The sequence below is a fragment of the Eretmochelys imbricata genome, chromosome 4 (assembly GCF_965152235.1).
Source record: "Eretmochelys imbricata isolate rEreImb1 chromosome 4, rEreImb1.hap1, whole genome shotgun sequence".
Taxonomy (NCBI): domain Eukaryota; kingdom Metazoa; phylum Chordata; order Testudines; family Cheloniidae; genus Eretmochelys; species Eretmochelys imbricata.
In genome coordinates this window covers 33439597-33462916 of record NC_135575.1, presented here as the reverse complement: position 1 = coordinate 33462916, position 23320 = coordinate 33439597, and positions in this window count along the sequence as shown.

Below are 23320 nucleotides of genomic sequence, written 5' to 3'. Positions count from 1 at the left end.
CTTATGGTCTTAAAGGGACACACCATTACATTACTACTGGTACAAAATTTGGAGAGACATGGAGAGTTGCTCCGTGTCTATCTTAAGGTCCATCAAAGCTAGACTAATTTTAGAAGCTAGATTTAAATACCTTCCTGGTAATGAGATGAGGCTAGATCCTAAAGCTCCTGATTTACACAAGATGAAGATCTGGTCCATTATTCATTATATGCCACTTTAATATTTTGTTTCTATTGTTTAGTTTTATGCTGGTGTTAAAGTTTGAGCTGTTGTATTGTAGATGAATTTGAGGTGCCTTCATGGAAGGTACTTTAAAATATTAATATTAGTGCATTCCCCAGTGGATATTGCAGTAATGCCAACCTCAAATAGTCTAAAATCATATCGGGCCCTGAAAATTATGAGATTTTAAAAAAATACCTTTAGTTCTTTTCATTTATATTCTGGCTTTTGAGACTTTAGTGTTCGTGTTTTTGAGCTTTTCTCTGAAGCCACAAGGGCTAGAAACTTGCTTTTGTAATAATATGAGATTCTTGGCTTTCATTATCACCTGACTCCAAGAGCTGAGGCTTTGTGAAAAACAAGAAATGTCACAACACTGATACTGTGATTTTTGAAAATATCTATTTGTATTGCATCAAATTGTCTAAATAGTTGTGGGGGAAAAGAGGGTAAATTTATATTGAAATCACATGAACAAAGTTCGAACAGGAAAATGAACTCTTGATGGGAGGTACTAATTGTTATTAATCAAACAATTTAGAGATGATAGAATTAGTATTGACCCAGAACATTAAAACAGTAAATTACTTATAGAGTAGGCAAGATTACAATAAGGGAAATTAAATAAGTTAATAAATCAAAATTAATGAGTGTCTGAAACAATTATAGTCATTAATGGAACTGCAGTCACTTTTGATACGTAAAATGAAGTCTATAGGAACTAATAATGTTATTATGCAAAAGAAATTCATGTGGTAAAAGGAGGAGATATAGGCCACAATCTTCTAAATGGGTGACTAAACTTGGGTATCTAATTTAAGTGGCCCAGTTTCAGAGGTGGTGAGCTTTTGCGGCATCCACTGCAAGTCAGACTGTGGTTTATTTTTTCCAGTTGCTTTTTATGGTAGCCCATATAAAATGCTTCTGAAGCCAGTGAGAGTTGTGCTCTCAGAACACGTCAGGGTCAGGTTCTTCTTGATGTGGCTTTTCCCTAGGGATTTATAAAAATACACACTAGCTAATGAATAAGGTCCAGATTCTGCTCCCTGCACCAAACCAAAATAGGCAGGTTCAGTGCTCTGTGACTCAGGGAAGGCTTTGGGGACAGAATGCTTTTCCACAGGTCATGAAGCCACTCTGTGGATGCTACTACTATCACTCCCAGACATTGCTTCTGTGTAATGCAGCTACACCAATGTGCAGCTCTAACTCCTTTGCGATACGTTCCAGTTCATAGCTCCTTTGGTTAGAAAAACTATTGCACTGCTGCCAATACTGGAAACAGACTTTTTAGAGAAGGAATAATGTCTACAATAGGGCTTCATAGACTGCACTTGAAATCCTTTCCTACCCATCACAGAATTTCTTACCAAGGGGACTGCTAACATGATGTAGAGCCTTGGAATGGGATTTCTCATATATGGGAAAATGAAAAACAATCAAGATCAAACTGAAAAAGGCTTATTTACATACACATTTTTGGGGTCTACATTTGCTCATGCAGTCATTGCCATTGCACACACAAATCAGGTAGTTTAATGTGCTGTTGACACCTGCAGATACCCCACTTGCAGGTACAATCACACATACTTTGCACAGACGTGTGCACACAAAAATATGTATGTACCTTGATTCTCTCTCTTTTTTTAAATTAGCTCTGAAATCCTGGCTCCATTGAAGTCATTGAATTTCTCCAAGGTCACTAATGATGGAATCTAATATATTGCTGTGAACTTTCTACTAAGGAAATTTTCAGTCTATATAAATATATATCCCATATAAAGAGGTTTAGGTCCATAGCTAAAGATACGGAATTTGATTTTTGGTTATGTTGAGCTGCCGTTGACTTTTTAATTGGAGCTATGAGTACTGGACACCTCTGAATATCAGGCCTTTGTAGCCTTTAAGTTTAAAAGTAAATGAACTTAAAAAGTAGTGGGGTATTTCAGGTACTAAAAGAGACACAAACAAATTATGAAGTTAATGCAGGGAAACAGAGGTAATGTGTTATGCCTTTGATCTCCCTTATAGCTGTCACACCATATTGTTAGCTTATTTGAAAATGCAATGATGCATTAAAACACAATAGCCAGGAAACAGAAGACCTACAGCCATTTCATATCTAGAAGGAGAGCTGTATAATGTTACCGAGGCAGATTTAATCAACAGGAACCAATGCTGGAGGGCAGTGATAGATAAGCAAAGAAATAAGTCCCAGAGTCATTGTAATTAAAGACATCTGGGTGATGTCAGTATGCATAAAAGGCCATTTCAGAAACAGTTTATAAGCATTCCTGAAATGTTCTCACTAAATGGGCTGTGCAAGCCTTTACATTGCATGCCACTGTACATATTTTTTTAATGGACAGGAATGCAAGATGAGTATTCCCACCATCCATCCCATGCTGTTTTTATGTTAGAAAGGCATGGCCACTTAGGAATTTATAGGATAAATTGGTGGCCAGACACTAGAGCAGATGGAAACATTTAGCTGATTCACCTGTTTAGTGAATGGACTAATCATGGGTACATCTTGCTGCTTAGATTTGAGCAAAGACTCTTGTGATCTATAGGCAAAAATTCTCTTATATGAGATCTCTTACCAAGCCAGTAGGAACAATGAAAAGTGCATCTCTTACACTCCCTCCTCTGCAGTTGAACCTCGTCTGCAGAATGGAATTCAGGTGGTGGTTAGAGCTGACAAACAGCAAGATTATAGAGCTTAGTTTCCTTCCTAGGATGTAATAATGCTGTTTTTAAATAGTTGACTCTCCACCTGGAGAATAAATGTTTAATGTGGGAAGAAAAGCTTTGTAATTTTCCTCAATAAGGTAAAGGTAACTACGGTAGCTGGAAGTCATAGTTTAAAGTATAAATTGTTTGATACAGACCCAGGACAGCTAGATTGCTGAACATTTTGGGAATTTTCACCCACTGTGCTGGCCCTTGAAAGAAGCTAAGCATGCGCTTAGATCTGCTCTCTTTTGGTTCTGCAAGCTCTAGTAATAGAATGAACAGAGCCAGCGGAGTACAAAGTAGAACTCTCCATTGACCCTGACTAGCTACCTGGGCTCAAAATCCATCTCCAACTCCATCCTAAGAAGAGGAAGAGGGGAGAAGAGTGCTTATGCCCCTCTCCTCTTCCTTTTCTTTGCTACTTTACTCCTTTGCACATGTGTAAGGCTGGCCTTAAAAATCATCTTTGAATATTCTCTGATTAATATACATCTAAGGTAAGAAAATATGTTTCTTTTGGCAAGAATATGGGGTGCAATTGCAAGGAGTGACTTAACAGTGACGAGCACAAACACAGCTAGAATTTAGGCTGGAAAACTTATGAGAACAGGAGCAACTTCTTTCTGGTGCCAGTCAGTTCATAAATATTGTTAGGATTTCTTTGTCACATAGGTTGGCTAAAGTGGGAATTTATAAATGAGTGCAAAAGGCAGGAACATTTTCCTTTTTAGGTTAGATTCTTTGACCCTCCAAGCAGGTTTAATTTGTGTTTGGTATGAAGGATGGTGACATTTAAAACTCATTTCCTATTTTATCCAAATGGACTTGCCTATTCCTAATATTTATGGTTGTGTAAGGAAATTTATGGATGATCCCTCATTTCAGGGGGTTATGTCATTTTCCTTTCTGCCTTATTAGGTGCTTGTTTGCCTTTTCACCTGGAATCAATTGATTCCTATTTCTGAAGGATGGGCTGAATGCTAAGTGCTTCAGAGAGAGGAGCAGGAGAATTAACATCCTTAATGACTGAAAGGGTTTTTATAGCTGTAAATTTAATTGCTGGATAATTGTGATTTTTATCATTTGCAACTTGTGGTGACTTATGTTGCCATTGCCAATAGTTAAGTTTAACAGCATATTGCCTTGTTTAATGATCTTTGAGTCAAGAACCTCATTCTCATTAATGTTAACATGGGACTGTCAAATGAAAAGAAGCTCAGTTCTTTATAAGATGGTCTCCTTGTCATTTTATGTGTACTGAGGTGGATGATAGATGCCACTAACTAAAACCCACTGCCTAGTAGAGAACCTGTGTGTGGAAGGGAGACAGTTCAGGGGTGTTACTAATTATCATCAAGGCATGTCTTATTCACAGTATAGTGTCACCAATGTCTCCATTAGTGGGAGTGGTGTAGTCAATTAATTGTTCTAAAATTAACCTAGCTACTGTTGTGCAAATGTGCAATCACTCAATCTGTCTGTTTAGGTATTTATACCACACCAACACTGGGGTAGCTGAGCATTTTACAAAATTCTAAACATCCATACAAGTAGTCTACACTTAAACCTGAATTTTCTCTGTGCTACCTCTTTCCAGGAGCAGGTAGAATTTGGATTGCTAGTATGGTGCAGGGAAAAGGCCATTTTTTTTAAAAAAAAAAAAAGGTCCAATTCAGTGTAATAGAGGCCGATCCAAACACAATTGAAATCAATGAGATTTTGAATCCCTAAATACTGTGGTGTATTATATCATTCCTTGTTCATGGCTCTAACCTACACTTTTTCATTTGGCTTGTCATATATTGGGCCAGCATTTTCAAAAGTGGCTTCTAATTTTCAGTACTTTCATTTTGGGTTCTCAGATTCAGAACCTTTGTGATTTGTTTTCAAAGTTGCTGAGCACTCTTAGATTCCACTGGAGTTCTGAATGTTCAGCACCTCTGAAATCAGGCCCATCAGGTCTCAGGTTGGGAACCCAGAAATTGCAGCATACAAAATTAGAAGCCTTTTAAAAAAAAATTTGGCCTCAATGTTCAAATGTGTTTATCAAAGAGGCTCCATTCATCTAAACATGGTTGAGTCACGTAGTGGAGCACTCACAAGGTTATTGAGATAGCAGGGGATATTTCAAAGAGAGAAATATTGGTTTACCTGTAGAGCTAATTTTCCTGACACTGGATGTATTAAAAATATTAACAATATTGCATTAGTACATGGTAGATTTTTACAAAGAAGATATATGTATATTTGACATGTATTTGAAAGGAACACTTATCACACATTCAAGGAGACATAGCACCTCTTTGTTTTTATTGAAATGAGTACTCACTCAAAGGAAAGCAACTCCATGCATTTCAGTTTGTGGTGTCCAGATCTATTCCCACAAAGATAGCTTCCATAAAAACCATTTAAGAGCAAAACTCACTCACACAAACCCCTTAAAAGCAAGGAAATGACAAGTGAAGGGAGACCTCTTTGCCATGCCTTAAACATCCAACCAGCACAGACTCTGCTCTTCCTCAGGGAATCCCCTACCCCATCTAGCAGATACAGAAACACACTGCACACCCAAATTCATCTATCTCAAACTGTTTTGAAAACCTTTCACTCCAGAGATTTGCACTATATGCATCAGTTTCTCTTTTTCTCTGTGTATAACAATGTACAATATAGCAGAGAACACAAAGAGTAGGATGAGTGGGTTGATACTGAAGTACCAGTCCTGCTCGTCAGTCTTTTCCCTTGGTGGCAAACCACCTCTGGTCTGCTGGCAGTGAGACCTGGTCTGACGAGCCAAAGGAGGCAGAGCAGACTAGCGCTGCCAATAGATTCATACATATTGAGGCCAGAAGGGACCATTGTGATCATCTTGTCTGACTTACGTAGGATTTCTCTGAATTAATTCCTGCTGCAAGTCCAATAACTGTAGTTGGAATAGAGCTCATCTTTTAGAAAAACAACCAATTGTGATGTAAACATTTCCAGTGATGGAGAATCCATCACAACTCTTGGTAAGTTGTTCCAGCAGTTAATTACCCAGCAAGTTTCCTAGATCCAGGGAAGCATAAATAGGAGAAGGAGTCTTATTGACGGGAACACTGCAAGGAGGGGCCTGGATGGATGGATCTGGGCAGGGATGGCACCCAACTTCTCCCATGCTGTTGGGAGGATATGGAGGGAGTGAGGATGTTTTGGAGGGTGGAGGAGACAAGCTTTTATTTTGTGCCAGCACTTGATTGCTTCCACAGTTACTGCAGGAGATGCAGTCTTTCCTACCTGAAATTAGGGGTTTATAATGGCAATGTCTTTTCAACTATAACTATAGCGTTAGTCATAGTGGGTTGCATTGCTAACTGAATGTTGCATAACTGAGAGCATAACTGGATATATTAGTGCAACACCATTAATAATTATTCCCCCCAATGGGGTGTGTATATCAGTCTGCTGATTTTATTCCCTTGCAAAGTAGCAATATATGTACCAGCTAAATATGAGACATACAGACATAACTTGTGCCATCTATAGAGCCTTATAAAATATAATAGACAAGATCAAAGGCCTGCGTAGCTTAATAGCTACCTTTATCCTTACTGTTAGCATTTTACTAAGATGGTACTTAAAGGATAAACCTGAAAAAACAGGTCAAAAGTGAAGTCATATGGTTCCAGGGAGAATCATGTTGCACTCCCCGCCCCCCCTCAACCCAGGAGAAAAAATCTTGAAAACATCTGCAGCATGCTAATCCAAAAGCACACCCAGTGCCACAGATTATAAATTGTCAGACGTGTACAAACCTGATGGATCTGCTGCTTCTGTGAACTGGTATGTCTTCAATTCTTCTGTGGCAGTGTATTATAGTGCAGTAAAAAAAGGCTGTCATTTGTACCTGTTATTATTTCTAATGCTAATCAATCTTACTAAACCCATTCAGATTCACTGGGCCAGATCCTCAGTGGGTGTAAATAGTTGTAGCTCGATTCATTGGTATCTGGTTCAACATTTTTAATTAATTTCCATTCAGGACAGGACAATTAAAAGAACAAATTATACACTTCAGCAAAATTAAATATAAACATTATACCAGTATGGTTTGGACAGTGGATTTCAGACAGATTACAAAAGTTTATATTAGATTAATAAAAGAAGTATTCATATTCCAAACATCATTTTGATTAGTTGCTAACATGTTCAAAAAATGTGGACTCTGTAACTTTTAGGGCCTGATTCTGATCTCCTTTACACTAGTTTTACACTGATAGGACTCGAGTGAGTTTAGTGGATTAAATTCAGAATAGCCTCAGTTTAAGTGAAAGGAGACTCTTCCCTAATATACTCTGATGGGTGGATAGACTCATTTGGATTTTTTTTTAAGTCAAAAGTCTTAAATCTAAAATATTTCTAATATTGTCTATAGGATGGTTTGTTCTGTCATAATGGGTATAAGTGGTGGAATTGTCAGAAATGCTTAAGGAAGGGAGGCACTCAATTTCCATTGAAAATGAATGGGAGTTAGCTGTCCCACTCCCTTAAGCGATTTTGAAAATTCCATCCAAATGTTACATAAGCTGCAACGTAAAATAGTTCATTACAGTGAGATAAACCCAAGTGGAAATTAACGCAATGACTGGTTGAATATCACAAAACATTTCCCATCAATATTCTTTCTAGTTTACAAATGAATTTACTTTGGCCATTCTCACAGTCCTTTGATGTTTGCTATGTGGGTAAAATTCACCCCAGTGCGGAGAGCTAGTAAAAGGCCTTTGAGACACGTAACTCTCACTTGTGGGTCTTAAGCAGTGCTTCGGTCTTGTGTTGACAGTTTGCACAGAGGTGAATTTGACTCCCAGTGAAGATTAATGTGATCAAGTTTTACTCACACAAATATTTGTGGAAAGCAAATCTTGTGCCCACATGCTTGCAAACAACATTTTAAATCCGCATATGCAAATATGTGCACCAGAATTGGCATATTTTATATGGGATGGGAATGCTGCTCGATGCAGCCAGGGAACAGTATTCCCAATTACCCTTGCTAGTGTCCTGGCACTGAGACAGTTAGCTGAACCTGAAGAGATCATGACTCTTCTCAATTAGCATTGCAATTCACACAGTTACTTTGTGGGAACATGGTAAGAGAAAATCAATAAACTACATTCAGCCAAAACCTATTACACTATGTTTTCTAGGAATAGAACCCCAGATAAGACCTGTGTGACGTGGAAAGGAAAAGGCTTCAAACTTTTCAAAATTCCCTTCTCCTATTTATTTGGTACTTGTCCCTGAAAGCTTCAATGCCCCTGATGGATATCCACACTTTCCTTCTCATTATAGCCCTGAATCAGTAAGGTTCTTAATCATGTATATTACTTTAAGTCCATGAATAGTTCAGTTTATTTCAATGGGACTACTCATATGGTTACAGTTATGCATGTGCTTAAGTAATTTGGTGCATCAGGGCCTAAAAAGAGTTCTGATCTTCCAGTCAGGGAAAAAACAATACCATAAGACTTATGTAATTGATCACAACTAAACAACAGAGGTCAAATTTTGACTATTGAATAAAAGAACCTCAAAAAAAATCACTGAGTAAATCTGAATAACAAATACACTTGAGAAAAATGGCAGCGCCAGAAATAGAAATACAGGCTGCACATTCATGAGGTAATGTATTTACTTTGAATTATTTTTTCAGCTATAATTTGTCTTATCATCTAAGGTACCTATTTGGCTCCCATCACTGTAGTAGTTGAGAGCATCCTAGTCTTTAATATATTCATATTCACAGCACCCCGAGGAGATAGGGAAGTTCTATTGTCCCCATTTTACAGAGGGGGAACTAAGGTACAAAGGGTGGGATCCATACAGGAACTTAGGAGTTACAACACTGAGCATCACAGTGATTGACTTTTAGGTGCCTGCAAAATCACAGGAATAACACTGTGATCCACAAAGCTGTGTTAGGCACCCAGGCTTCCTCTAAAATACATGAGGAGAGATAGGTGCCTAAGAATGTGATCCACAAAGCCGGGACGGTAAGCAGCTTCCTGCCTAAGCTAGTCAATGGGAGATGCTGACCCAGAGGGGTGTGTACTAAGCTCCGCCCCATCTCAGAGATATATGTCTAAGTCCAGGCTGCAGGGAAATGCCTCTATCAACTTAGCGATCTATGAATGGGAACCAGCCACCTTCAATCAGGCAGCTTAGGTGCTTATGCCACTTTTTGAGGAATGATTTAAATGCTTCCTTGGTCCACACAAAATGCATGGAGGAGATGCCTACCTTGTAATCATTATCCCAGTGGTTAGAGCACTCACTGGGATTTGAGGGTTGCAGGTTCAATTCCCCCCTCTCTGCTGGAGGGGAGAAAGGATTTGAACAGCTGTTTCCCACCTCTCAGGAGAGTGCTCTAATTACTGAGTTATGGGATATTCTGATGTGGGGTTCCCTCAGTATGTTCTGTTGAAGTTGTTCAACTTTGGACAATGATTAAAAAGTGGTTGGAGCGAGGGGACTGGACCCAGGGTCTCCCATCTCCCATGTGGATGCCCTAAGCCCTGGGCTGCAAAGTCATTCTCTCATTCTTGGTCTCTCTTCTGGCTCAGTGACTAGTTAAGTTTTTATTCACAATGGAACATGACACTCAGCATTGCAACACGTAAGTCCCTTTGTAGATCCCACCTAAGTGACTTGCCCAAGGTCACATAACACCTTTCTTCAGAGGAACTCAAAACACTGTACAAATGTTGAAGAAATCAAGTCTCACAAAACCCCTCTGAAATATGTATTTTTAGGTTAATTTTACAAATAAGGAATCTGAGGCATAAGGATGTTAAATGACTTGAGCAAAGCCACACAACAAGTCTGTAGCACAGTGGTGACCACAAAACAAATGTCTTGAGTCCCAGTTTCTTTGCTTTTAACCTCTATAACATACTTCCTCAGTTTTCTTAAATAAAAGGCTTAAGAAAACAAAATGTCTGATGCTCATGTAACATCCACATTTTTGAATTAGTAACCTCAAAAGTAGTCAAGTTGAATGTTCAGAGCGCTACTGAAAAATATTTAAATTTTATAAAGCCTGACACTGACATATGGTCAGGTACAGTACGTGTAATTTTGGAGGTACCTGGATTGTGGAAGTTCTGTCCATCAGTATGGAAGGCACTTAGTTGATGAAAACAAACAAAAGCATGTCAATGAGTTATGGTGGATGCTACAGATGAAAGGTTTATTAATAATGATAGCACTTGCTCTTTCATGACATACTCCAAACTTCAGGCTAACCTTTTATAGTGGTGGTTCAAATCTTATGGTCCAGAGGTTCTGGTCAAATAAGCACTCCAGAGTCTATGTTGTTATCTTAATCACTTTGGTCTGGAGATCAGTCTGGAACTAGAAATTGTACTGAATAATAATCTTACACTTATACAGTATTTTTCATCCTGGAGAATCCCAAAGCACTTTACAAACTTTATCATGTGGTATCACTGAAATACAGCCACCTTTGAAGTGGGAAGGTTGCAACCATGCAAATAAAAAAAAAAGTGGCAAGCACTGCACAAATTGTGGGAAGGGAATTTTTTGCCAAGGACACCAGAGAAAGCCACGACTCTTACAAAAAACCAAAACAGACAAATATGGGAACTTAAAGGTCTATGCAGAGCAGTCAGGACATATATATTGAAGGTCAACATTGCACCTGGCTCTTCTCCCTTCCTCCCTTGGTAGTTCTCAGGTTAACTAGGTTGAAGGGCTAAGTTATCCCTGACAAGATTTTTTGGTTCCATTTCAAAATGGTTATTTATTCCATTAAGAAGTGTGTTGGTGTGTGGGGGAGGGAGGGACACTGAGCAACGGAACAAACAGGAACCAATAATGCCCAAATATGCCCACTAATGTCACAGCAAACCCGGTGGCTGAACTTTGTGACTTTGTCCTCACCCATAACTATTTCACATTTGGGGACAATCTATACCTTCAAGTCAACGGCACTGCTATGGGTACCCACATGGCCTCATAGTATGCCAACATTTTTATGGCTGACTTAGAACAACGCTTCCTCAGCTCTCATCCCCTAATACCCCTACTCTACTTGCGCTACATTGATGATATCTTCACCATCTGGACCCATGGAAAAGAAGTCCTTGAGGAATTCCACAATGATTTCAACAATTTCCATCCCACCATCAACCTCAGCCTGGACCAGTCCACACAAGAGATCCACTTCCTGGACACTACAGTGCTAATAAGTGATGTTCACATAAACACCACCCTATACCGGAAACCTACTGACCGCTATACTTACCTACGTGCCTCCAGCTTTCATCCAGACCACACCATACAATCCATTGTCTACAGCCAAGCTCTACGATACAACTGCATTTGCATTTGCCCTCAGACAGACAAACACCTACAAGATCTCTATCAAGCATTCTTACAACTACAATACCCACCTGCTGAAGTGAAGAAACAGATTGACAGAGCCAGAAGAGTACCCAGAAGTCACCTACTACAGGACAGGCCCAACAAAGAAAGTAACAGAACGCCACTAGCCGTCACCTTCACCCAACTAAAACCTCTCCAGTGCATGATCAAGGATCTACAACTTATCCTGAAGAACGATCCCTCACTCTCACAGATCTTGGGAGACGGGCCAGTCCTTGCTTACAGACAGCCCCCCAACCTGAAGCAAATACTCTCCAGCAGCTACACACCACACAAGAAAAACACTAATCCAGGAACCTATCCTTGCAACAAAGCCCGTTGCCAATTGTGTCCACATATCTATTCAGGGGACACCATCATAGGACCTAATCACATCAGCCACACTATCAGAGCCTCGTTCACCTGCACATCTACCAATGTGATATATGCCATCATGTGCCAGCAATGCCCCTCTGCCATGTACATTGGCCAAACTGGACAGTCTCTACGTAAAAGAATAAATGGACACAAATCAGACATCAAGAATTATAACATTCAAAAACCAGTCGGAGAACACTTCAATCTCTCTGGTCACTCGATTACAGACCTAAAAGTGGCAATACTACAACAAAAGAACTTCAGAAACAGACTCCAACGAGAGACTGCTGAATTGGAATTAATTTGCAAACTGGACACCATTAAATTAGGCTTGAATAAAGTCTGGGAGTGGATGCATCATTACACAAAGTAAAACTATTTCCCCATGCTTATTTTTTCCCTCTACTGTTACTCACACCTTCTGGTCAACTGTTGGAAATGGGCCATCCTGATTATCACTACAAAAGGTTTTTTTTCTCTTGCTGTTAATAGCTCACTATAGCTGATCACTCTCGTTATAGTGGGTATGACAACACCCATTTTTTCATGTTCTCGGTGTGTGTGTGTGTGTGTGTATACACACACACACACACACACACACACACATAAAATCTTCCTACTGTATTTTCCACTGCATGCATCTGATGAAGTGGGTTTTAGCCCACAAAAGCTTATGCTCAAATAAATTTGTTAGTCTCTAAGGTGCCACAAGTACTTCTCGTTGTTTTTGAACAAACAAAGGTGCTCTTGCATAACTTCCAGTACTTTCTAGTTTTGGCATGGTTGAGTAGTATGGAAATTGCCTCTGGTGATATTCTTGGATGCCTTTAGGAGCCAGTACTGATGACATAATTTTCTTAGTCATTTGTCAGTCAGATCAGGACTGGCTAGTCCTTTGGGGCCTGCTCCTACTCCCAATGACGTCCAAGTCATATTGGTCAAATCCTCAGCACACTCCTAGCCCAACTAGCTGATGCATGCAGAAGAGTTGAAGGAAAGGAATGCTTTCCCTAGGATGCAGTGTGGCTGTGGAGTCCCTATGTTGAGGCTACCTCAGCCTAATGGCTGGAATAGTGCTCGACAGAAAGGAGCATGGACAAGTGATAGATCCTCTGTCTCTGTCTTGCCTCACCTCTGACTGCTTTTGACCAGTGTATTGTGCAGAGAGCCCCCTGCAGCAGGGCAGTGCACCATGCTGTGTGCAGACCCTCTCTCTACTGTCCCAAATCCTGTGGCAATGGGGGTACTGAACTACATCGATTCTGCTGCCAGAGAGCAGGCAAGGTTTCTCTGAGAGGTCTTCAGCTTAGCTACCGAACCTTGTTGAATCTGATGAATTCTGCTTCACTGAGTCAACCTGTACTGCTTAAATAAATACTATTAATCATACAGTGCAGTGTTACATTTTTTGTGCTTCCTGTTCCCATTCGCTCACAGCCTGTCACATGTTGAAACTGTTCGAAGAAAGGTGAAGCTAAAGCAGGGAAAGTGTAACTATGTATTGGGTGTGGGAAATGAACCGCTTAGGCAAGCATCTTGCTATTAATAAGCTTATTATAAATTTTGCTGTCATGGCTTGTTCATATATAGTGTATTTATATCACCCAATAAATTAGGCCAAAATAAAATGCAGCTAAACAACATGCTTAGCAGCAGGAGCAAAATACAGGCTATAAATGGAATCTTATGTCCTTAGTTACAGATAGACAAGCTACTAGACACAGCCATAATGTCATATCATGATAGCATTAGGATATATTTACAAAGGCCAAAGTCCAGTTCTCACCTCCCTGGGGTACGAGGGTCTCCAGGAAGTGGAATTTGTGTATTTCCATTATATAGACTGTTAGGGCAGGGGCTGAGGTGTGAGAACTACATGGGAGGGTACACATCTCCCACATAACGTGGGAGACCACATAAACATTTAGGTGCCACGGGCATTCACAGAACCACCACTCAGCTGTTGCCTAACCTTGTAGGCACCTAAAGTCCTAGGTGCCTGTTTCCACTGGCAAAGTCCCCATGGCACCTAAATTTGTACCAGTAGGCATGCAGACCTCTGCCTAAGACCTGCAATCAGTCCCAGCACCTCTGTGCCTACCTCATATCTAAGCCACAGTGGGATTCACAAAGTAGGTGTTCTCCTCCCTATCTGGGCTCCAAACCGGTTGATGTGCTCAAAGGCCACCTAAGAGCTTGTCTACTGGAGTGGGTCCTGCACAAAACAGAGCCAGAGGAGGTAGTGGTAGTGCCCCCCCTTATGTTCAATTAACCCAGTGGTTAGAGCACTCATCCAGGATGTAGGAGACCTAGGTTCAAATACCCCCTATGTCTGATGTACAGCAAGGACTTGAACTCATGTTTCCTACATCCCCAGGCTTTAGGGTATTCTGGGGTGGATCTCTCAGTCTCTCCTGTTGAAGTTGTTCCACTCTGTATCAAATACTTAAATATTCATAGGTACATGGGCTGCAACCTGGGTCTTCCAGGTGGGTGTATTAACCAGGAGTCTATAGAGTCATTCTTACTGTCCCTCTGGCCCCTGTGTGAGTCTAGTCCTAAATTTGTAAGCTTATTTTTTTTAACAATACTACCATGAATATGTTAACATTATTAGAGGAAAGATTTAATAGATGATAAGGAAAAGTTTGTAGGAATAATTTTTTAAAAAGACAGAACATGTAGGCTGCTTCCAACCCCACCCACTAAACTACTTTTTGCTTTAAAACATCTTATCAAGTTGAATACAATTAACAGATCATGTCTCTAGGAATTGAGTTAATTTTTTTTTTCCTGTGCTGGCGTAGTCTTATCCTTGAGCAATGCAGCTGAATGTAATAGCCCCCAAAGCACCGATTATTTTATTTTATGTGTTGCTTTTAAAAAATCCTAGCAATTTGGCACCAAAACATGAGTAAAACATTCATTTTCTCCCAGTGCTATAAATAGACAAAGATCATCTTGTAATGGTACCTGAAAAACAAAGATGAGTTTAATCAGTGATCCTATGCATTAGTCACATTTGTGTGCAATGAAGTTAAAGGCCTTGGTTATTCAAGACTGTAACACAGGAGGCTTATAGTTTTTATCGTTTTATCTTTATTATTATTATTATTGTGATAGCACCTAAGGGCCCTAATTGAGGTTAGGACCCTCATGTGCTAGGCACTGTACACATGTAATAAATTCATTTCCTGGGGCAGATCCTCAGCTGATGTAAATTTCCATAGCAATTAATATGGAGCTATGTAACTATGGCAATATACACCATCTGAGACTATGCCCCCAGCCTCAAGGAGCTTACAATCTTAACGTATGATTCTCTATACAAAAGCTACCTAAGATTCTCCCACTCAGTTGAGTTATGTTAATCAAAGACAACACAAAGCTTTTCCTTTCCTTTTCAACGCATATCTATTGAATATACACAAAGATTTTCAGAAGTGTTTAGTGATTTTGCACACCTCCATTTTTGGATGCCAAACCTGAGACATCTTAAAGGGTGTCTGATTTTCGGAATGTGCTGAGTACCCGCCCTCTGAAAATCTGACCTTTCTATGGTTTATTGTTTAACCTCTGGAAATTGCCCTTTCTCAGTCCCTGATTCAGCAAGGCATTTAAGTACACACTTAACTTTTAAGCACATGAATAATCCCATTGAGGTCAATGAGAATACTCTTATGAAGTCAGTGTGACTACTCACCTGTTTAAAGTTAGGCACTTGCTTAAAGTTATGCACATGCTTCATCACCTTGCTGAACTGGGGCCCTCTATATATTTATTATACACACTATAAATTCTGACCTGATATATACAAGCCCTAGATGTCACTGCAATTGTGAATGGGTAATTGAGAACAGAATTTGGTCTCTAGTCTGTTAAGTACTTTTGGAACTTACAGGATATGAGGTTCTCTGTGAACCTAAATTATTATTCTTAATAATGATTATCATAATTTGCAATGTAGGTAATATAAATCTATCATTTAATCTATCCCCTCATTAATTAGACAATGACGATAACTTCACTATCTGATATAGAAGGGGACTCAAGTGGAATCAGCCTTTAAAATGTAAAATTTGAATTATTCTCTTCTCCATGAATATGGAAGAGGAGTGTTTAAAGATAATCAACTCTGGTGATGTAAGTAGTATCCCCTTTTCTTATCAAAAACCACAGGTTCAGATTACAGAGGTTTGAATGGGCCCAGTGAAGAAGTGTCTTCATTTTAATCCTACAAGACTCTGTAACCCATGATATGATGTTGAATGCAGATTTAAGAAGGCAGAATTAAATACATTATCTTGACTAGTTAAAAAAAGACCCTTGCAGTAATTGAAGAAATTATATAACTATGAGGAAACAGTTTAAATCATAGTTGACAACAATGCTAAGAGGCAGAAATGCTAAGAGCCCATGGGAGGAGCTCAAAATTGCAAACCTGAATAAGGGTGTTGGATTTTTTTGAACTTTAATGGTCAACAGGTTGTGAAAACATAATAAAACAGTTAAGTTCATACCATGGTTAATATATGATTCTCCTATTATTTGGGACTATACCAAGGGGTTCAATAGTTGGATGAATCCTATCTTGTCTTAGAGCTATTGAACTAAATGGGAACTACCACTGAAGATTAAAACTTCCCTCAAGAGGGCAAGCAATACTAATTTAGTCTGTTAGGCTTAAGCTGGTTTTTATAAACATTACTGTACCCCATGTGATATACTGGTCTTTGTTTTCTGGCAAGAGACTAATCTTTATTTCTTGGTCTAGTCATGTAAAATGGATCAATGTTACAACAGGTTAATACTGTAATGGACCAACTGGCTTATTAATGTACTAGTCAGTTAACACTCAGCCACTGGAGAGCTTCATAATCCTTTTGATACTAGAAAAGGAAGTACAATCTGAAGTTAGAGAGCACCAGGCTTGGAAGGGCTGCTGGCTAAGAGCAGGAGTGGCGGACTTGAGACTGCCTCCTGGTAGCTGGCTTAGGAGGGAAGGCCAAGCAGCTGGTAGCTGGGGAGCTGGGACTGAAAGGCTCAGGTTCAGGCAGAGACACACTATGTTGCTAGCAAGGGGGGGGCACAGATAGGGAACACAGGGCAGTGAAAAGAAGTCTCAACATGACTCTTTTGACCCCTGTACGGGACTGCCCAAAAGCCTGAGTTAAGAACTGTTGTTTTGGTCTTGTAACTGTTAAACTAATTCTGCCTAGGGTGTTTGCACCTTTTATTTCTGGCAGCCTAGCAAAATGATTCCTCAGCTTGCTCAGTGCGTGTTCATGGTAACCCACTGAGTACTAGAGCCTAAAAACTTGACAGAACGTGCTCACTCTGAGCTTGAGGTATAGAGCATGCTACCACACATCTAGAAAAGCACTGGTTCTCAACCATGGGTACGTGTACCCCTGGTGGTACTTAGAGATCTTCCAGGGGGTACATTAAGTCCTCTAGATATTTGCCTAGTTTTACAATAGGCTACATAAAAAGCACTAGCGAAGTCAGTACAAAGTAAAATTTCATACCGATGACTTGTTTATACTGCAATATATATAATACAATGAAATGTAAGTACAATATTTATATTCTAGGGCTGTCAAGCGATCAAAAAATGTATCACAATTAATTGCACTGTTAATAATAGAATACCATTTATTTAAATGTTTTTGGATGTTTTCTACATTTTCAAATGTATTGATTTCAATTACAACAGAATACAAAGTGTACAGTGCTCGCTTTATATTTATTTTTGATTACAAGTATTTGCACTGTAAAAAAACAAAAGAAATAGTATTTTTCAATTCCTCTAATACAAGTACTGTAGTGCAATATCTTTATCTTGAAAGTTGAACTTACAAATGTAGAATTATGTACAAAAATGCATTAAAAAATAAAACAATGTAAAATTTTAGAGCTTGCAAGTCCACTCAATCCTAATTCTTGTTCAGCCAATCGCTCAGACAGATAAGTTTGTTTATATTTTCAGGAGATAATGCTCCCCGCTTCTTGTTTACAATGTCACTTGAAAGTGAGAATAGGTGTTCTCATATTGTAGCCGGTGTCGCAAGATACTTACATGCCAGGTGTGCTAAAGATTCATATGTCCTTTCATGCTTCAACCACCATTCCAGGGGACATTCCTTGCTGATGATGAGTTCTTCTCGATAACAATCCAAAGCAGTGTGGACCACCGCATGTTCATTTTCGTTATCTGAGTCAGATGCCACCAGCAGAAGGTTGATTTTCTTTTTTGGTGGTTTGGGTTCTGTAGTTTCCGCATTGGCGTGTTGCTCTTTTAAGATTTTTGAAAGCATGCTCCATACCTTGTCCTTCTCAAATTTTGGAAGGCAATTCAGATTCTTAAACCTTGGGTCGTGTGCTGTAGCTATCTTTAGAAATTTCACATTGGTACCTTCTTTGCGTTTTGTGAAATCTGCAGTGAAAGTGTTCTTAAAATGAACAACATGTGCTGGGTCATCATCCAAGACTGCTATAATATGAAATACATGGCAGAATGTGGGTAAAACAGAGCAGGGGACATACAATTCTCCCCCAAGGAGTTCAGTCACAAATTTAATTAATGCATTATTTTTTTAACGAGTGTCACCAGCATGCAAGCATGTCCTCTGGAATGGCGGCTGAAGCATGAAGGGGCATATGAATGTTTAGCATATCTAGCCCGTAAATACCTTGCAATGCTGGCTACAAAAGTGCCATGAAAATGCCCGTTCTCACTTTCTGGTGACATTGTAAATAAGAAGAGGGCAGCATTATCTCCTGTAAATGTAAACAAACTTGTTTTGTTTTAGAGATTGGCTGAATAAGAAGTAGGACTGAGTGGACTTGTAGGCTCTGAAGTTTTCCATTGTTTTTTTATTTTTGAGTGCAGTTATGTAACAAAAAAATCCACATTTGTAAGTTGCTCTTTCATGATAAAGAGATTGCACTACAGTACTTGTATGAAGTGAATTGAAAAATACTATTTCTTTTATCATTTTTACAGTGCAAATATTTGTACTCAAAAATAATATGCACTTTGATATCAATTACAACACAAAATAGAAAGGTTGAGAGCCACTGATCTAGAGGGACTTCTACCACAATGTTTGCAGTGACATCCTACAGTGGGGTCAGTTCCAACACTCCTGCCACATGGCAGGATTCACTGACTTTAGTGGCTTCTATTACATTTTGCCTATTCATTACAAAATAATAGTAATGAATCAAAATTTTAACTAAAAACAACCATCACCAGAAATGAATACAAACAAAACATTTCTACTTTGGAGGTTAGTGTAGGTAATCTGAAGACCGGTGACAGGATATTATTTGACATCTGTCAGTAACTTCTCCCTTTGGATCTCAGTGATGTTCTGATCACATGACCTGATCACTTCTTGTCCTCAAAACACTTCCTTCTGCAATGGCCTGTTCAAGTGCTGAGGTGATTTAATCATCTGGAGTCTGCGGTGCCTGATGTTTTTCACTATCAATAACTGTCAGTAGGATTTGGGTGTCTTCAGGAAAGCGAGAGCCAGTGCACTCCTTGAATGCATTTAGAAGTCTTCTGTTCCTCCTAGAGGGATGACCCTTCGCATTGGTTATGACATATCAACTTGGTCTGAATGGTGTAGGTTTTACAATGGTCAGTTGCCAGCTGCTTTCTGTTTAGAATCTTAAATTCTCTTTCTGCATTTTTGTCATCTTTCTTCTATTTTAGTTTGCTGGAGAATAACTCTTTTGTAATGACTTCACAGTTAATTGTCTGGCTCAAGAAGCTTGTTAGATGCTCGAACAATTAGTGTCTGAACTGGCAACCTTAAAAAAGCACTGTAAGGTAAGTTTTATTCCTTTTATCATTTATTATTATTATTGATTAGTACTAGTAGTTATTAGATGAGCACTGGACAGTGACTCCATAATCAGGACTGCATTCTAAAATGGTGCATAAATTCCTGTTTTCTGTAAAAGGAGATAGTCAATTTGAAATTTCACACAGGGCTATTTGCTGTGCTCATTGAATTTTCTGTGTAGGTTTTGTTTGGTTTCTCATAATAAACTTTTAATAGGAAGTATTTGAAATTGGCCCTGGCTGCAATTTGTCCGTGGCAGTCCTGTTTTTCATGGGGGCACTGATCTTTTTTTTTTATTATTATTTTTATTTTTTGTTTTGTTTTAAACAAACATCGTCTTTCTTCATCCAAATTGGTAGAGGTGGATCCTGAGTATCTGATGTGAGGTAATTTTAAAAGAAAAAGTTTGTTTTTAGGGTAATTTTTTAGCCATTATTCACATTATAGCTGACCGATTATATGATATGCAGTAAAACTTGAGTGACAGGGGCCCAGTACACATAAAGTCTTCTCTATCAGAGAAGATCTTGTCCATCTGGAGCTCCACTATTCTGCTGAATTTTATCCTATGGCAGAGTAGCTATGTGGGCTGGATCATCAGCTAATAAAATATGAAGGATTTTGTTAGAAGCCTCATACTGCTAATAGTGTAAATGAAATGATGTGTTATTGAATTGTATTTCATTCTGTCTTTCCATAATTTTTAATTGTTTTTAATTTTGGGACACTGAAACTTCTTATGTGGACTCTGGGTCTGGTTCTTACTAATGCTGGTTTTACACTGCCATAACTCCTCCGGGCCAGATCCTCAGCTGCTCCACTGACTTCAGTGGAGCAATGGCAGTTTATACCAGCTGAGATCTGGCCTATTGACGTTAATGGAGTTACTTTTCATTGACACCAGCATAAGTCCGAAGAAGTACGTTCCAATAAATCCGTAGACCAAGATCCTAATGTGATGTAAATGGATGCCCTTTACTTAGAGCTGTGCGCATTCCCTTTTACACACTACCATAATCAGCTGACATTAGCATCCAGATGAACGTATTAAAAGAGAAAATTAACACTGCATCTCAGTAGTGACATTCAAATACAAAGTCTCCATCATTTTCTTGACTCAAATTCTGCAATTACACAAATTAGCCTATTACGGGCTTATGATTCTTTAGATTGTAGAGCAACATTCTATCAATAAATAAATAAAAAAAGGAGTAAAGCAATAATGAAATCACATTTTGTATTCAAATAATGTTTGACAGAATTAAGTATAATTCATATGCATCTAACCTTCAGATCTCTATTCAAGTGCTTGACAACTGCAGATACATTTTTTTATTATAAAGCAAAGTATTTTTTCCCCCTCTATGAAATGTGATTAGTTTTTTTCTCTCCTGTTCAGAACAGACTAGAGAGCTCCAGGTGTGTGTTGTCCTTTATTGAGACATTTAGGGACTGATTTGCAGAGCACCAGCTGCTCCCATTATCTTCAGTTGGGGCTGTGGGTACTCAGCACCTCTGAAAACCAGGGCCAAAGCTACTAGCTGAACAAACATTTCTGGTTTAAAATAGAATGTTGATTATTCTCTGAGTGGGAAGTGGCCATTTTTGGGAAATGAAAAATGAAGTCACATTACATTTTTGATCATTTTGTTATTTGTTTTACAAATATTGTAGCCCCAGGAATAAGAGGCAAACAAACTTTTCAGTGAAGTCAATCAGGCAATGGGTTAATCTATCTAGGAAAGCTGTCAAGAGAACCTTAACTTAATGGAGTAAAGAGAAAATTAGGTTTACCCCCTTGGAGCCAAATTCTGGACCCCTGTGCAAAGCCTGTTGTAAATGGGCCATGCCCAGGGATTCTCCACAGGTATAGATGAGGATGGAGTGAATCTACCTACAGAGCACCAATGCAGCAGCTACTGCAGCCCATGGGTTGCAACTGTGTCCATACCTTCTGCCCTCTTCTCTACATAGGGATTTGGCTAGTGTGTCTGTGCAGAGATGCATCTCTTAGCTATTCCCCTGCTCATCCATACTCTGGTGGAGAAAGCTGTGTGGGGCATTGCTTTGTATGGGCAGCAGGGTGATAAATTGAATAGTCAGTTGCTTGACCATACATTAGTTTATGAAATATATTAAAGAGACTAAATAACCAATATTTGTCAGGTTTATTGCTATAAGCAAATAATAATACAGTACAAGTAAAAGGTACTTCCCATCTCTGGGAAGCCATTTAAAGCAGCATTGTTACTTTCACCTTACACAGAAGGTGTGTTACCAAAATTGCTCCCCGAAGTCATCTTTTTATGCCCTACCTTTTTACAAGTAAAAGGTACTGTGCGTATTATCTGAAAGTAGATGTAACCAATAAGCTTTCTACCTTGTTTTTCTGGTACCATGATGTATCCCTTATCTCTTTGTTCTGAACACATCCTTTCCAGGTACCAAGCATGTGAAAGGTCCTCCTAGCTCTGTGCCAGGGTAAAACAATCATATGTCTTGTCCTCTTCCTTGGGACGTATCAGTACAGGCCTGTGAGAGTAACTCCCTTTCTGTTGGTATGGTAAAGCACTCATCTGTCCTAATCTTGACAGCTTCCCTATTTGCTCTAAACCAAAACTTACTTCTGTGAATGCAATGGGTCATAGGATACTTCGTGCATATATTAGTCAACAGTTCCCCACGTGAATACCTCCACTGTACATGCCGTAAAGGCATGACCCAGTGGCTCCCATTAAAGTCAATGGAAACACTCCCACTGACTTCAGAGAGAATAGGATCTGGGCCTAAAAATGCTGCTGGTTTAGGGCAAGATTTGTCCACAGAGCAAGTAGGGTGGTTGAATTCCTGCATTTCTTACACAAGACTGGGGGCTGATAAGCGAGAATGTACCTTCCCATCTAAAGATAAAACTCCTATGAAACCCTCTTGCATCCTTCTCTTCATCTCCTCATCAGCCCACTTTTTTCTAATGAGCAATCTCAAAGGAATATTTGAGAACAAAAATCATGTTGATGTAGTTTTAATAACAAATGTGCTCCTGTACACTATTTATAACCAGCTTTCGAAACTGCAGAAGTCAGAGTGAAAAGAAAGATGAAACAAAATTATACTGAAAAGTAATTTAAAATGCAAATTCATCAGAGAAACTGCAAAAGCTAATTGTAGTTTTCTCTCCTTATCAGCACTTCAAAAGTGCTGTGTGTGACTTCCTCCCTTTGGGAAGGCCCAGATTATAGTTGCACTGCCACACGCCGACCTTTCCGGTGAAATATGTTTGACCTGAAAAAAAAAAAAAAAAAAAAAGCTCAAAAATCTTAACCCCTGTGAGGAAACAGAGTGAAATTCAGTGATACATGACAGGCCTGCTGTTAATTCACAAGGAAACGTGTCTGCCTGAGCATGGAGGCAGTGGTTGCATGTTATAAACAAAAGGCCGCTAATTTGTACATCTGGAGAGCGTTAACCTACTATATGCACTTTCAGAGCAGTTTTGAAGAGACAAAGGCTTTTATAATTATACTTTCTGAGACATGTTTTATTGAAAAATTTGAAGTTATGGACTGGCCTTTATGTACAATACTGTGAACAGATACTTTAAAAGATAACTATTAAGCAAAATATTGGTAGGGTTGGTGAAAGGTATCCTTGGGGACTGGAATCCTCCATCTATCTATAGAACAGGAATAGCAGCAGTGTAA